The sequence below is a fragment of the Anabrus simplex genome, chromosome 4, assembly GCF_040414725.1.
Source record: "Anabrus simplex isolate iqAnaSimp1 chromosome 4, ASM4041472v1, whole genome shotgun sequence".
Lineage (NCBI taxonomy): Eukaryota > Metazoa > Arthropoda > Insecta > Orthoptera > Tettigoniidae > Anabrus > Anabrus simplex.
Genome location: NC_090268.1, coordinates 454,881,836 through 454,899,045, shown reverse-complemented (window position 1 = coordinate 454,899,045; position 17,210 = coordinate 454,881,836).

The following is a 17,210-nucleotide window of genomic DNA, read 5'->3' as shown; positions in this document are numbered from 1 at the left end:
TAAATATGAACTTTGGTTGAGATCTATCCAGCCGTTTCGACGTGATGGTGGAAAAACCTTTCTGGTTTTCCTATAAACCCCCGTGTATTCAAAGATTTTAAAATGTATGCATATAGAAACCTTCCCCGGGATGAGTATACTCTAAATATGAAGTTTGGTTGAGATCTATCCAGCCGTTTCGACGTGATGGTGGAACAGACAAACAGACAGACAAACAAACAAACAGACTCGAAACGTAAAAAGCACCGATTCGGTGTTGAGTTGACCTAAAACGGATAAATATCTGAAAAATTGGCTAAACAAAAGAAATTACAGACAGCGGACCCCCTACGTCCCACTAACTACTTTTACGGTCTTCGGAGGCGCCTAATTTATTCATGAAAGGTCTCTAAACTTCCCCGAGGGTTTAAAAAACCTGCTGATTCTCTTGTCTCTCGGCCACTTCAATAACATCTAGCTTAGTGTATGGAAATGTAGCAGGGGCGGGAAGCGCCTCTTTCATCGGGCACAGCACTTCGATAAGGTAATGGCCGTTTAACATCTTCATTTCTTACTAGCTCAGCAGTTTAATCCTCTTGGAAGGTCTGAAACCTTTTTGATGTAACCTACACCATTTGATGTAAAATTTTCATGTTACTTTAACTGTAAATCGGAGATAGGGAGTGCTTTGCCCTCTCGAGCTCCCCTTCATTTTGTATTGAGGTCACTACGTTTTCGTAACTGATTTTCTACTCTTCCTTTCTGTAATGTCTTATAATTTTCTTGCACGAGCATCCTCTATAGTATGGGTGTAGCCCCTGTGTATCGGCTTTGCGCCACTTAGGTTTTACCAAGCTTTCATGTAGGAGTGCAAGTTCACGCCTCCATTCATCTTTGCATTTTGGCCATTTAAAATTAACCTATTATTTTCCTATTCAGGCCCAGTAGGTTAGGTACATGATACCCCTGTTTCTTTGTAAGTGCACCCTGAGGGCAGTTAAAGGGAAAGTTTGTTGTGGCCTGTAATAGGCGTGACAAATTGAGAGCGGATCAGCTCTTTCTGATGTAATAAAAGTGCCTCTAGGAGGCTCGATATGTTTTTTGGAGCTGATGCTCTTTGTATGAGGGGTTTTCTGCCCTTTGAACAAATGTGTAGAGTTGGGCTAATAGCTCAAGGAATGTAAAAGGTGGGGCTCGAAGCCTGGATCGTTATTGTATCTCTAAATTTTTGTATTCCTGGTCTTGTACCTGATTTGTTATCTTGTTGTTATTTGTTATATGTTCAAATTCTATGTCACAATTGTTAAGTTTCTAAAATATAACCTTTATTAAAATTTTACTTCATCTTTTCGGCCTTGTAGTTAGACCCATTCCAGCCCGCACCTTCTTTCACGTCTGCTGTTCCACAGATACCTCAGAACAATTTTTATTATTATTATTATTATTATTATTATTATTATTATAATTATTATTATTGTTACGGATTTTCCCGTGGTAGTTAGAGGTGAAAGAAGGTGCGGGGGTGAACAGGTCTCACGCTACGAAATTAAAGTTAATTTAAAATTTAACAAGGTTATATTTTCTTTTCAAAATTCAGAAATAACAAGAATGGCAGGTACAGAGTAGCAAGGCAACAAAAGTACAATTACAATATTTACAGGATTTGGGCTTCGAGCCCCGAACTCACAATTCTTGGGCAACTAGCCCAACTTTACCCCAAAACAAGATTTAACAGAGGGCAGAAAACCCCATACATGAACAGGAGCACTTGCTCTAAATTACACAGAAAAGCCTCCTCGAGGCATACATACTCAATTTTCAAGAAGGAGCCACTCGCTCTCAACTTTAAGCCTATCAAAGGCCACACCAAACTCCACCTTCAAGTTGTCCTCTAAGGACATAGACACGGGGGTAAAATATCCAAACTACTGAGGTCTATTAAGTGAGAAAAAGGTTAATTACATGACCTCCAAAATAACAATTTGAGAGGAGGCGATCTGCACTATTAATACCTTTTGTTTAAAACCTAATCTGGCTCTAGGCCGCTAATGCAAGGGCTAATCCCATACTAAAGAGGTGACTTAAGAAAGAAACAATTTACATTACGTTAAGGAAGAATCGGTTATGAAAAATAAGTTCACCTCAAAACAATATGAGTGGGAGCTCGAGAGGGTTAAGCACTCTCTATCCCAATATGTAGTTTTAAAAGAGAATAGATGCTAAGAGTCTTTACATTTTAGGGAAAGTTACTAGGTGGAAACGCTTCGGACCCGCCCCGAGAGTTAAACTGCTGAGCTAGCAAGCAAAGAAGTTATTAAACGGCCATTACCCTATTGTTGAACTGCTGCCCGAAGAAAGAGGCGCTTCCCGCCCCCTGCTATGTACTTTACACTTTGAAAGTTGGTACTGAAGTGGCGCAGAGACCCGAAAACCAGCAGTTTATATACTCTCGTGGAAAGTTCGAGGCGTTTCGGAAATGAGAACACCCGCCCACAAAAACTTTATTGGCTAGGGTTAAGCAAGATATTCAAGTTGGAGAAGATACATCTGATAGGTCAGAAATTAATTAAAGAAATTCGGGACTGGCTAAATTCAAAACAAGGGGAAGGAAAGGGTTATACAGCCAACATAAACAATAACAGAAAGTAATTTAACAAGGAACAAACATTTGAAATCAAAATTTCTCCAAAAAAACCAGTTCATTCACTTCGCACTAGGGTGCACCATTGTAGTTCTTCAGTAGTGTCCTCTAGAAGAGAAAGTTCACACTTCTTATTACAGGTAAAACAAAAATACATCGAAAACAACCCAGTTCAGAAACTCCAAAATTTCCAAGTAGTGACATCTTCTGAGAAACTTGAAAATGAACACAGTAGATAAAGTTCAGACTTCCTCCAGCAGAGGAGTTTCAACTGGCGCAAAGTTTGAATTAGCGGCGTGGAGGTGTACCGCCCGGTACAGACCTCCGCCCCAAAAGTCCCTCCAGGGGTGACACATGAAATTTGTTTGAAAACAAGGTTCAAGTTATGATGTTAATATGGAGATTAATTGCAGAAGCATTTACAAAAATTTACTAAATTTGGTTTGATCCAGTTTCAAAATTCTTTATAGATATTGCTGATATAATGTCTTTATGTTTGTAGAAGTTGAATTCAGAAGGAAAAACTTTAAATTCTTGAAAGAGAAGAAAATTTCCTAAGTCCACCAGATATTGCAGTAAAATCAAAAAAGTTATAATTGTTGATGTGAAACTTCCATGTAACTGACTAAATATATCAGTTGCCGATGACTTTGACGGCTAGGCCAGCCGCCGCTGCTTGAGTCCAGAGGAGGCCGCTCGGACCCCTCAAGTACCCTGAGATACCGCTCGCCCGCACTATGAGAGGAGTAGTGGAGTTGAAGCACGCCGCGCCCGCGGCGAACATGCAGGTCGCGGGCCAGTTACAGGTTGTGCGCCGCACATCAGCCTTGGCCGGGAGGAGGGCTCCGACTCGCCGTGCACAGGTCGACCTCGCTGGAGTAGAGGGGGCCCTTCCTCTATCCCAGTCGCGGCACGGCGCCGCGCGGCTGCGGGGGCACTGAAACAATAAAGCTCGACGGCAGAATTTTTGTTGGACCAGAGTGATAGTAGGGTACATTCATTGTGGAGAGGTTGAGGGGCCAGCGGCGTTGAGAAATTCTTCACATATGCAAGCCACTGTGTGTTGTGGAGCAGGAGACGGGAGCGTGGTAATGGCCGTGGCAAGGACAGGATGGCAGTTTAACTAATCGGGGAGGTTTACAAAAAAATAATTACATACAAAGGAAACAGATTCCAAGAGCAGAAGGCCTTAAAAGGGGCACCCCTCATTTCTTTCAAAATTACATGAAGCAAGTTAACACAGAAATTACACCGGTTTCACCTGTGACAGGTGAACCCTAAATATCCTCTCGGTGGCTGGATTACTTAATAACAACGTAACCGGCGTAAGGAAATCGAGAATGATACACGGCCCATGGAATCTGGGGGCAAGCTTGCCCGCGGGAACAAAATTCTTGACCATTACCTGGTCACCTCCCTTCAAATGGGTGGGTCTCCGTCCACGATCATATCTTTCCCTAACCTTTTCGTGAGACACTTTAAGATTGGCTTTAGCCTTCTTCCAAAGATCTTTAATGTTGTCCGGGTATATTGTCTCAGGTAGAATGTCCCTCAGAGACCAGAGGTTAGAGAGCGGCGTGTTGGGAACAAACTTGAACATCAAAGAACTTGGAGTAAACTTGTGAGAATCATGAACCGCCGAATTCAAAGCAAAAGCTAACCAATGCAGGGACGTGTCCCACCTGGAATGATCTTCATGATGATAGGCAATAAGCGCGGACCTGAGATTACGATTAACCCGTTCAGCCAAAGATGGTTGAGGGTAATAAGCAGACGTCGTCACATGAGAGATGGACAGGTCAAAACAGAATTTACGAAAAAGATTTGATGTGAAAGCCTTAGCATTATCAGACACAATATATTGACACGGACCAAAAGAAGCAAAGATAGAATTTAGACAAGTAATGGTGGACTGAGCGGTAGCCAGCTTAGTCGGAAATAACAAGGAAAATCTTGTAAAACCGTATACGCATACAAAGATGAACTTGTTGTCGTTTCCCTTTGACTGGGGGAAGGGTCCTACATAATAAATATACAGGCGTTACATGGGGCGCGACGCTTGCTGAGAAGACAAAAGGCCTACCTTGGTGGACATGGTTGGTTTACTAAGCAAACAGGATTTACAAGCCGTTACTAGTTCACGGATTTCACCGTCCATACCCTTCCAGATGAATCTTTCACGAATCTTTTCCCGAGTTTTAAAGATACCAAGATGCCCGCCTAATGGGGTCTCATGATAGTACTTGAAGATCATAGGTACAAGAACAGCTGGAACGACAACTTTCATCATCTTATCATGCCTCGATGGGCAACATAAAACACCATTCCTCAGTACATAAGGGACGGCATGTTCCCCAGAAGAAAGGGTTTCCATTATCGGAGCCAGCGTCGGATCTTCACGTTGGTATTTTTCAATGTCCCTAAAGAGCATGGGAGCATCTGTTAAGATGGCATTAACATCAGATAGCATGGACTCGGGAGGAAATGGACTATCGACCGGTTCATGGGTCTCAACGTCGTTGGAAAACAAACGGCTGCGTCCATCGGCCACAACATTTTCGGTACCCCTAATATGCCTGACATCGAATTGGAAGGAAGAAATACGGATGGCCCAACGGGCTATACTACCAGTACGACGCGGCCTACCTAACACCCAGCTTAAGGCTTGATTATCTGTCTCCAGGTCGAATTTGACATGTTCCAGATAGAGACGGAAGTTTTCTAAGGCAAATAAGACTGCCAAACCTGCGAGCTCATAGATGGAATACTTGGCTTCTTGAGCCGACAATGTCCTAGATGCATAGGCGATGGGTCGCCTCCCTAGTTCAGTCTCTTGAAGAAGGACTGCAGCTACCGCCGACGACGACGCGTCGGTTTGGACGATGAATTTCTTTGAGAAATCAGGCATAGCAAGGACAGGGCATTACAGAGAGCTAATTTAAGATCTTCAAAAGCGGCTTGTTGAGAAGGTCCCCACTCGAATTTGATGCCTTTCCTACGAAGAAGGTTTAAGGGCGCCGCTGTATTAGCGAAGTTAGGAATAAACTTTCTGAAGAAATTCACCATACCAATGAACCTGGCCATACCTTTAATGTCCTTGGGAGTTTTAAAATCACGTATGGCCTGTGTTCTAGAATGATCGACAGCAACACCATCAGGTGACACAATATGCCCTAGGAATGACATGGAGGGCTTAGCAAAGACAACCTTGGACAACTTGACAGTTAACGCCGCCTTACGAAGGCGATTGAGAACTTCTCGCAGATGATCTAGATGTTCTTCAAAGGTCTCCGAAAATACGACGACATCATCCAAGTAGTGATACAAGTACTCAAATTTGAAGTCCGAGAGGACCCTATCTAGCAGCCTAGAGTACAGCTGCTCCCGTGGGGAGCCCGAAACTCACGCTTTTGTATTCGTATAAATTCCAGTCCGTGGCAAACGCTGTAAAATATTTAGACTCTTCGGCTAGAGGAATTTGATTGTAGGCCTGATTAAAGTCCAAGATGGTGAAGAACTTGGCCTTACGGAACCATGAAAAACAAGAATGAAGGTCGGGAAGGGGCACAGATTGTAACACCACCTTCCGATTGAGAGCCCTATAATCAATGACAGGCGTGAAGCCCCCTTGGGGTTTCGGGACTAGAAAAATAGGTGAAGAATACGCCGACTTAGAGGGCCTAATGATACCATTCTTCAACATCTGATCGATGATTCCTTTCAGAGCCTTTATTTTAGGTGGAGACAGCCTATATGGTGGAAAACGGACAGGAATCGAATCCGTAACCTCAATTTTGTATTCAATAAGGTCAGTAACACCAAGAGTATCAGAGAACACCTCTGGAAATGACTGACACAACTTACGAATACTATCAGCCTGCTCCTCAGGTAGATGTCTAAGGTCTAACAACATCTCATCCTGGGTAGACGAAATAGATGAACATGATGCAGAATTACATTTTAACAAGGGGATTTTACAATTGGAAGCAAATTTAAATGTGCACGACTTACTCTGAAGATCGAGCACAAGACCAGTGTGAGAAATGAAGTCCGCTCCCAATATGATGGGGCAAGACAAGTGCTTAGCCACAAACAGTTTGATTTTCCTTGTAAATTTAAAAATACGAATTTTGACATGTAAAGAACCGAAAATTTCTAATGGAGAGGAATTAGCCGAAACATATTGAACAGGAGATGAGCCATAGTCAGGTAGTTTACAAACAGATTTCAATTTTGAATACCATTCAGCCGAAATAATAGAACAAACGCTGCCTGAATCTAATAGAGCAGTTACAGGTTCATTATTTAGTTCAATTTTATTTTTTTTTATTTTTTTTGCTAGGGGCTTTACGTCGCACCGACACTGATAGGTCTCATGGCGACGATGGGATAGGAAAGGCCTAGGAGTTGGAAGGAAGCGGCCGTGGCCTTAATTAAGGTACAGCCCCAGCATTTGCCTGGTGTGAAAATGGGAAACCACGGAAAACCATCTTCAGGGCTGCCGATAGTGGGATTCGAACCTACTATCTCCCGGATGCAAGCTCACAGCCGCGCGCCTCTACGCGCACGGCCAAAACGCCCGGTAGTTCAATTTTAAGAAAAGGAACAGGTGCGGGTGTATCCGCCGCAATCCTAAGACATTCTTTGGGGCATTCAAAAGATGAATTTGAGGGCTGACCTTTGCCGGAATTTGCGAACTGTTTACCAGGGGCTGAGCCTCGGGAAGATGGATTAGTCGACTCAGCCGAAGCCACTAGTCACTTTTTATTATTGGCATTCGTGGAATTTGCACCAGAAGTTGAGCAGGAGGGGGTGCTATTTGAATTTGTGCAATTCGTGGCGATATGTGAGAAAGCCCCACATTTAAAAGAGCCTTGTGATGAACCAGCTCCATTATTTGCCCTACTAGGTTTGATTGATGGGCACTTGTTCCGAAGATGGTGAGGCGACCCGCAAGCAGAACATTTACGAGGTGTGACTGGTCGGCGAGGTGGAGCCCGAGGATTACTAAAAGAAGGAGGGGGTTCTTTCGCGACCCGCAAGGAATCGGCGTATCTAACTCCTTCCGCTGAGACAGCCAATGCTTCAAGTTCAGAGAAAGTTTGCGGGCACGCCGCGAAACACAAATATGACCTATAGGATGGAGAAATGCCTTCCACAATAGCCTGTACAATCTGATCTTTAGGGAAATGAAGAGCAAACACCCTAGTATAGAATTTAATATCTTGGATGAAGTCTGCCAAGTTTACATCCAAGCGCTGTACACGATAATAGTACTTCTGAATAAGGGAGGACCTTGCCCTAGCCGGGATGAAGTTAGCTAGCAAGTGGGCGTGGAAATCCTCAATCGATGATTGCTCGGCAATGGCTCTTACTATTTTGCCTGAGAGAATACCAATTGCATAGGGATAAATGATTTGCAAAATCTGACATGGAGAAAGAGAAAAAACAAGAGCATGGACCTGGAACTCAAATAAAAACCTTAAAAAGGAAATAACTTCACTGGTAGTGTTAACAGAAAATTTCGAGATACCTCTGAGCAACATTGCCAATGGATGAGGCAAGCTGCTGAACGCAGGTGAAATAATAGGTAAAGGTTTAAGTGGCAAGGACGTTAATTCAGAACGTACATTATTCAACGAGGTTCGGCGTTCAGACTCGTTGTCCAATGGGGCAGAGGTTGTTTGAGCTGCAACGGTTTTCCTATTGACTTCTCCCTTAGGAGGCTCTTCCTCGCTACCTACATTCATCGTGGTGGGTTGATCGATTTTGGGAGGAACTTCCCCAGTTAACAATTGGGTAACCTTACTAGATAATTCAGAAAGATTTTCAAGAACCATACTAGCTTCCTTCCTCTGAACGTCATTCAACTTTAGAGACAACAGATCGTTAAGTCTATTTGAAAAATGAAATAGCCTGGCTTGCACACGCTTAATTTGATTAGGCGAAGGATCATTTTCTTCAAAAAAACTAACTACAGATGTTAGCTCAGTAGTATTATCAGTGATCGTGGAAAGAGAATCGTCAATTTCTTTTTCTCCCAAAGTGGGGATGGAAATGGGCAAATCAAGGGACTCTCTAAGCTTATTTGTGTCTACCGCAACCGTGCCTCCAGATTGCACATTTCTGATAGTTAACTCATAGATCAACTCCTCCTTGCGCAAATAGTTAAGATGGAGATCATCGCGAGGGCCGGGCATGATGACAGAACAATTTTGAAAAAGGAAAAGGTAAAAATTCCAGCAAGTGAGAAAATAGTTAGAGTTGTAATCGAAGCAATGTTTAGCCGTCAAAATGGGCTAAATTGAGAACCATTCACCCACGCTCTGCTACCAAGTGTTACGGATTTTTGCGTGGTAGTTAGAGGTGAAAGAAGGTGCGGAGGTGAACAGGTCTCAGGCTACGAAATTAAAGTTAATTTAAAATTTAACAAGGTTATATTTTCTTTTCAAAATTCAGAAATAACAAGAATGGCAGGTACAGAGTAGCAAGGCAACAAAAGTACAATTACAGTATTTACAGGATTTGGGCTTCGAGCCCCGAACTCACAATTCTTGGGCAACTAGCCCAACTTTACCCCAAAACAAGATTTAACAGAGGGGCAGAAAACCCCATTCATGCCCAGGAGCACTTGCTCTAAATTACACAGAAAAGCCTCCTCGAGGCATACATACTCAATTTTCAAGGAGCCACTCGCTCTCAACTTTAAGCCTATCAAAGGCCACACCAAACTCCACCTTCAAGTTGTCCTCTAAGGACATAGACACGGGGGTAAAATATCCAACTTACTGAGGTCTATTAAGTGAGAAAAAGGTTAATTACATGACCTCCAAAATAACAATTTGAGAGGAGGCGATCTGCACTCCTAATACCTTTTGTTTAAAACCTAATCTGGCTCTAGGCCGCTAATGCAAGGGCTAATCCCATACTAAAGAGGTGACTTTAGCAGGAAACAATTTACATTACGTTAAGGAAGAATCGGTTATGAAAAATAAGTTCACCTCAAAACAATATGAGTGGGAGCTCGAGAGGGTTAAGCACTCTCTATCCCAATATGTAGTTTTAAAAGAGAATAGATGCTAAGAGTCTTTACATTTTAGGGAAGGTTACATGGTGGAAACGCTTCGGACCCGCCCCGAGAATTAAGCTGCTGAGCTAGCAAGCAAAGTAGTTATTAAACGGCCATTACCTTATTGTTGAACTGCTGCCCGAAGAAAGAGGCGCTTCCCGCCCCCTGCTATGTACTTTACACTTTGAAAGTTGGTACTGAAGTGGCGCAGAGACCCGAAAATAGCAGTTTATATACTCTCGTGGAAAGTTCGAGGCGTTTCGGAAATGAGAACACCCGCCCACAAAAACTTTATTGGCTAGGGTTAAGCAAGATATCCCAGTTGGAGAAGATACATCTGATAGGTCAGAAATTAATTAAAGAAATTCGGGATTGGCTAAATTCAAAACAAGGGGAAGGAAAGGGTTATACAGCCAACATAAACAATAACAGAAAGAAATTTAACAAGGAACAAACTTTTGAAATCAAAATTTCTCCAAAGAAAACAGTTCTTTCACTTCGCACTAGGGTGCACCATTGTAGTTCTTCAGTAGTGTCCTCTAGAAGAGAAAGTTCACACTTCTTATTACAGGTAAAACAAAAATACATCGAAAACAACCCAGTTCAGAAACTCCAAAATTTCCAAGTAGTGACATCTTCTGAGAAACTTGAAAATGAACACAGTAGATAAAGTTCAGACTTCCTCCAGCAGAGGAGTTTCAACTGGCGCAAAGTTTGAATTAGCGGCGTGGAGGTGTACCGCCCGGTACAATTATTATTAATTATTATTATTATTATTATTATTATTATTGTTACCGTGTTTTGGTGGTAGATAGAGGTGAAAGAAGGTGCGGGCGTGAATGGATCTCAAGCTACGAAAATATAGTGCATGTAAACAAAATTTAAAATTTAATAAGGTTATATTTTCTTTTCAAAATAAATAAGTAACAAGCATGGCAGTTACAGAGTAGCAAGTCAAAAAAGATAGTTACAATATTTACCGAAGTTGGGCTTCGAGCCCCGAATTCACAATGCTTGGGCAATCAGCTCAGTTTTATCCCAAACACAATTTTAACAGAGGGGCAGAAAACCCCATTCATACTAGGAGCCCTTGCTCCAAATTACACTGAAAAACCTCCTCGAGGCATACAACATACAATTTTTAAAAGAGCCACACGCTCTCCAATTTAAGCCTCTCCCAGGCCACACTAAACTCCACCTTCAAGCTGTCCTCAACGGACATAACACAGGGGTAACATACCCAATCTACTGAGGTCTATTAAACGAAAAGAATGTTAATTAAATGACCTCTAAAATAACAATTTGAGAGGAGGCGAACTTGCACTCCTAATACACTTTGTTTTTAAGACCTATTTTGGCTCTTAGGCCACTGATGCAAGGGCTAATCCCATACTACAGAGGTGACTTAAGAAAGGAACAATAGTTTTACGTTATCGAAGAATAGGTTGTGAAAAATAAGTTCACCTCAAAACAATATGAGTGGGAGCTCGAGAGGGTTAGCACTCTCTATCCCATTATGTAGCTTTACAAGAGAATAGAAGAAAAGAGTAGTTACATTTTAGGAAAAGGTTACATGATGGAAAACGCTTCGAACCCGCCGCGAGAGTTAAACTGCCGACCTAGCAAGAAAAGAAGTTATTAATAGGCCATTACCTGGTAGTAGATCGCTGCCGAGGAAAGAGGCGCTTCCCGCCTCCTGCTATGTACTTAATACACTGAAAGATGGAACAGAAGTGGCCCGGAGACCCTAAAATCAGCAGTTTAAATACTCTCGCAGAAAATTCTAGGCGTTAGGGGAAAGAAAACACCCTCCCACAAAGATTTTATTGGGTAGGACCCCGCAACAGATTCAAGTTGGGGAAAGATACACCAGATTGTTCAGAAATTCATTGAAGAAATTCGTGATTGGATACATTCAAAACAAGGGGAAGAAAGGGGTAAATATTGCCAACTTAAACAATGACAGAAAGAAATTTAACAAAGAACAAACTCCTGAAATTAAATTTTCTCCAACAAAATAGTTCTTTGACTCCGCACTAGGTTGCACTATTGTTGATCTTCAGTAGTGTCCTCTAGAAGAGAAAGTTCACACTTCTTAATACAAGCAAAACAAAAGTACGTCGAAAATGACACAGTTCACAAACTCAAAAATTTCCAGGTAGTGACATCTTCTGAGAAATTTGGAAATTAAGACCGTAGATAAAGTTCAGACTTCCTCCAGAAGAGGAGTTTTAACTGGCGCAACTTTTAAATAAACGGTGTGGAGGTGTACCGCCCGGTACAGACCTCCCCCCCCAAAAGTTCCTCCAAGGGGTAACACAGGAGAACATAAACTTTTGTTTGAAAATAAGTTCCAAGTTTTGATGTTGATATTAAGATAACTTGCAGAAGTATTTGAGGAATTTCTTAATTCGGTTCCAAAATTTTGTTGTTGCAGGTGAAGTAAAGTCTTTATGTTTATAGAAATTGAATTTCTGAAGATAAGCTTTTAATACTTAAAAGTGAAGGAAAAATTTGCAATGTCCACCAAATATTGCTGTTGAATTCCCAAGTGTAGTTATCTCTTATAGTAACTGTCCATGTAGTTGATGTTGATGAAGTTGGATGGCCAGACCGGCCGTTGCAGCTTGCGTCCAAAAGGAGGCCGCTCGGACCCCTTAAGTACCCTGAGATACCGCTCGCCCGCACTATGAGGGGAGCAGAGGTGTTGAAACACGCCGCGCCCGCGGTGAACATATACAGGCTGCGGGCCAGTAGCAGGTCGTGCGCCGCACATCCGCCTTGGCCGGAAGGAGAGCTCCGGCTCGCCGTGCACATGTCGGCCTCTCTGGAGAGGAGGGGGCCCATCCCCCTCCCCAGTTGCTGCACGGCGCTGCGCGGCTGCGGGGACACTGAAACATTAAAGCTAGGCGGCAGAATTGTGTTGGACCATCGTCTTCATTGAGGGTACAGGCATTATGGAGAGGTTGAGGGGCCAGCGGCGTGTAGATATCCATGGCATTAAATATTATGAAGCCACAGTGTAAGGTGGAGCAGGAGACGGGAGCGTGGTAATGGCCGTGGCAAGGACAGAATGGCAGTTTAACGGGTCGGGACAGGTTTTACAAAAATGCTTACATCTGAAACAAAATATTATAGGTAGTGCAGAATGCCTTAAAAGTGAAACTCAAAAAAAAAAAAATATAACCTTCATATCCTTTCAAAATAATATGAAGCAAGTTAACACAGAAATTACACCGGTTTCACCTGGGACAGGTGAACTCTAAATATCCTCTCAGTGGCTGGATTACTTAACAATAAGGTAACCGGCGTAAGAAAATCGAGAATGATACAAGGCCCATGAAATCTGGGGGCAAGCTTGCCCACGGGAACAAAATTTTTTACCATAACCTGGTCACCTACCTTCAAAGGGGTGGGTCTCCGTCCACGATCATACCTTTCCCTAACCTTTTCATGAGACACTTTAAGATTGGCTTTAGCCTTCTTCCAAAGATCTTTAATGTTGTCCGGATCTATTGTCTCGGGCAGAATGTTACTCAGAGACCAGAGGTTAGACAGCGGCGAGTTGGGAACAAACTTGAACATCAAAGAAGCTGGAGTAAACTTGTGAGATTCATGAACCGCCGAATTCAAAGCAAAAGCTAACCAATGCAGGGACGTGTCCCACCTGGAAGGATCTTCATGATGATAAGCAATGAGAGCGGACCTGTGATTACGGTTAACCCGTTCAGCCAGAGATGGTTGCGGGTAATAAGCAGAAGTAGTTACATGAGATATTGATAAGTCAAAACAGAATTTACGAAATAAATTAGATGTAAAAGCCTTAGCATTATCAGATACAATATATTGACACGGACCAAAAGAAGCAAAAATAGAATTTAAGCAGGTAATGGTGGACTGAGCGGTAGCCAGCTTAGTCGGAAATAACCAGGAAAATCTAGTAAAACCATCTACACATACAAAGATGAACTTGTTGGCATTCCCCTTTGACTGGGGGAAGGGTCCCACATAATCAATATACAGGCGTTCCATGGGGCGCGACGCTTGATGAGAAGACAAAAGGCCTACCTTAGTGGACATGGATGGTTTACTAAGCAAACAAGATTTACAGGCTTTTACAAGTTCACGAATTTCACCGTCCATACCTTTCCAGATGAACCTTTCACGAATCTTTTCACGGGTTTTAAAGATTCCAAGATGCCCCCCCAATGGGGTCTCATGATAGTATTTGAAGATCATAGGCACGAGAACAGCTGGAACGACAACTTTCATCATCTTGTCATGCCTCGAAGGGCAACATAAAACCCCATTCCTCAGAACATAAGGGACGACATGTTCCCCAGAAGAAAGGGTTTCCATTATCGGAGCCAGCGTAGGATCTTCACGTTGGTATTTCTCGATATCCCTAAAGAGCATGGGAGCATCGGTTAAGATGGCATTAACCTCGGATAGTATGGACTCGGAAGGTGATGAACTGTCGACCGGTTCATGGGTCTCGACGTCGTTAGAAAACATACGGCTGAGTCCATCAGCAATAACATTTTCGGTACCTCTGATATGCCTGACATTGAATTGGAAGGCAGAAATACGGATGGCCCAACGGGCTATACGACCAGTACGACGCGGCCTACCTAAGACCCAGCTTAAGGCTTGGTTATCTGTCTCCAGGTCGAATTTGACATGTTCCAGATAGAGACGGAACTTTTCTAAGGCAAATAAAACTGCCAAACCTTCGAGCTCATAGATGGAATACTTGGCTTCTTGAGCTGACAATGTCCTAGATGCATAGGCGATGGGTCGCCTCCCTAGTTCAGTCTCTTGAAGAAGGACTGCAGCTACAGCTGACGACGACGCGTCCGTTTGGACGATGAATTTCTTCGAGAAATCAGGCATAGCAAGTACAGGGGTATTACAGAGAGCTAATTTAAGATCTTCGAAAGCGGCTTGTTGAGAAGGTCCCCCCTCGAATTTGATGCCTTTCCTACGAAGAAGGTTTAAGGGCGCCGCTCTATTAGCAAAGTTAGGAATGAACTTTCTGAAGAAATTCACCATACCAATAAACCTGGCGATGCCTTTAATGTCCTTGGGAGGTTTAAAATCACGGATGGCCTGTGTTCTAGAATGATCGACCGCTACACCATCGGGTGACACAATATGCCCTAGGAATGACATAAAGGGCTTAGCAAAGGCAACCTTGGACAACTTAACAGTTAACCCAGCCTTACGAAGGCGATCGAGAACTTCTCGCAGATGATCTAGATGTTCTTCAAAAGTCTCTGAAAATACGACGACATCATCCAAGTAGTGATATAAGTACTCAAATTTGATGTCGGAGAAGACCCTATCTAGTAGCCTAGTGAGCACAGCTGCCCCCGTGGGGAGCCCGAAAGGCACGCGGTTGTATTCGTATAAATTCCAGTCCGTGGCAAACGCTGTAAGGTGTTTAGACTCTTCGGCAAGGGGAATTTGATTATAGGCCTGATTCAAGTCCAAGATAGTGAAGAACTTGGCCTTACGAAACCATGAAAAGCAAGAATGAAGGTCGGGAAGGGGCACAGATTGCAACACCACCTTCCGATTGAGAGCCCTGTAATCAATGACAGGCCTGAAGCCTCCTTGGGGTTTCGGGACTAGAAAAATAGGCGATGAATACGCCGATTTAGAGGGCCTAATAATACCATCCTTCAACATCTGATCGATGATTTCTTTTAGAGCCTTCATTTTAGGTGGAGATAGCCTATATGGTGGAAAACGGACAGGAATCGAATCCGTGACCTCAATTTTGTATTCAATAAGGTCAGTAACACCAAGAGTATCAGAGAACACCTCGGGAAACGACTGACACAATTTACGAATACTATCAGCCTGCTCCTCAGGTAGATGTCTAAGGTCTAACAACATCTCATCCTGGGTAGGCGAAATAGATGAACATGATACAGAATTACACTTTAACAAGGGAATATTACAAGTGGACGCAAATTTGAATGTGCACGACCTAGACTGGAGATCGAGCACAAGACCAGTGTGAGAAATAAAGTCCGCTCCCAGTATGATGGGGCAAGACAAGTGCTTAGCCACAAACAGTTTAATTTTCCATGTAAATTTAAAAATACGAATTTTGGCCAGTACGGAACCTAGAATTTCTAATGGAGATGAATTAGCCGAAACGTATTGAATAGGAGAAGAGTCATAGACAGGTAGTTTACAAACAGATTTCAATTTCGGGTACCATTCAGCCGAAATAATGGAACAAACACTGCCTGAATCTAATAGAGCTGTTATAGGCTCGTTATTTAACTCAATCTTAAGAAAAGGAACAGGTGCGGGGGTATCCGCCGCAATCCTAAGACATTCTTTAGGGCATTCAAAAGATGAATTTGAAGGCTGATCGTTCTCTGCATTTACAACCTGCTTACTAGGGGCTGAGTCTCGGGAAGATGGATTAGTCGACTCAGCCGAAGCCACTAGTCACTTTTTATTATTAGCATAGCTGGAATTTGCACCAGAAGTTGAGCAGGAGGGGGTGCTATTTGAGTTTGGGCAATTCTTGGCGATATGTGAGAAGGCCCCGCTCTTAAAACAGCCTTGTGATGACCCGGCTCCATTCCTTGTCCCACTTGACTTGATCAGTGGACACTTGTCGCGCAGATGGTCAGGCGACCCGCAAGCATAACATTTACGGGGATTGACTGGTCGGCGAGGTGGAGGCCGAGTGTTACTAAAGGAAGGCGGGGGTTCTTTCGCGACACGCAAAGAATCGGCGTATCTAACTCCTTCCGCTGAAACGGCCAATGCTTCAAGTTCAGAGAAAGTTTGCGGGCACGCCGCGAAACACAAATATGACCTATAGGGAGGTGAAATTCCCTCTACAATAGCCTGTACAATCTGATCTTCAGGAAAATGAAGGGCAAACACCCTAGTATAAAACTTAATGTCCTGTATGAAATCAGCCAAGTTTTCATCCAACCTCTGTACTCGATAATAGTATTTCTGAATCAGAGATGACCTCGCGCGGGCAGGAATGAAATTTGCAAGCAAGTGTGCGTGAAAATCTTCAATAGATGACTGTTCAGCAATGGCTCTTACTATTTTATCTGAGAGAACACCAATAGCATACGGATAGATAATTTGCAAAATCTGACAAGGGGAAAGAGAAAACACAAGGGCGTGATCCTGAAATTCAACTAAAAATCTTAAAAATGAAATAACTTCACTGGTGGTGTTGACAGAAAACTTAGAGATACCTCTTAGCAACATTGCCAATGGATGAGGCAAGCTACTAAACCCGGGTGACATAGTAGGTAAAGGTTTCAATGGCAAAGAAGTTAATTCAGAACGGATGTTACCCAACGATGCACGGCGTTCAGACTCGTTGTCCAATGGGGCAGGGATAGTTTGAGCAGTGGGGGTTTTCCTATTTACTTCTCCCTTAGGAGACTCTTCCTCGCTACCTACATTCACTATGGTGGGTAGATCAGATTTGGGAGGAATTTCCCCGGTTAACAATAGAGTGACTTTACT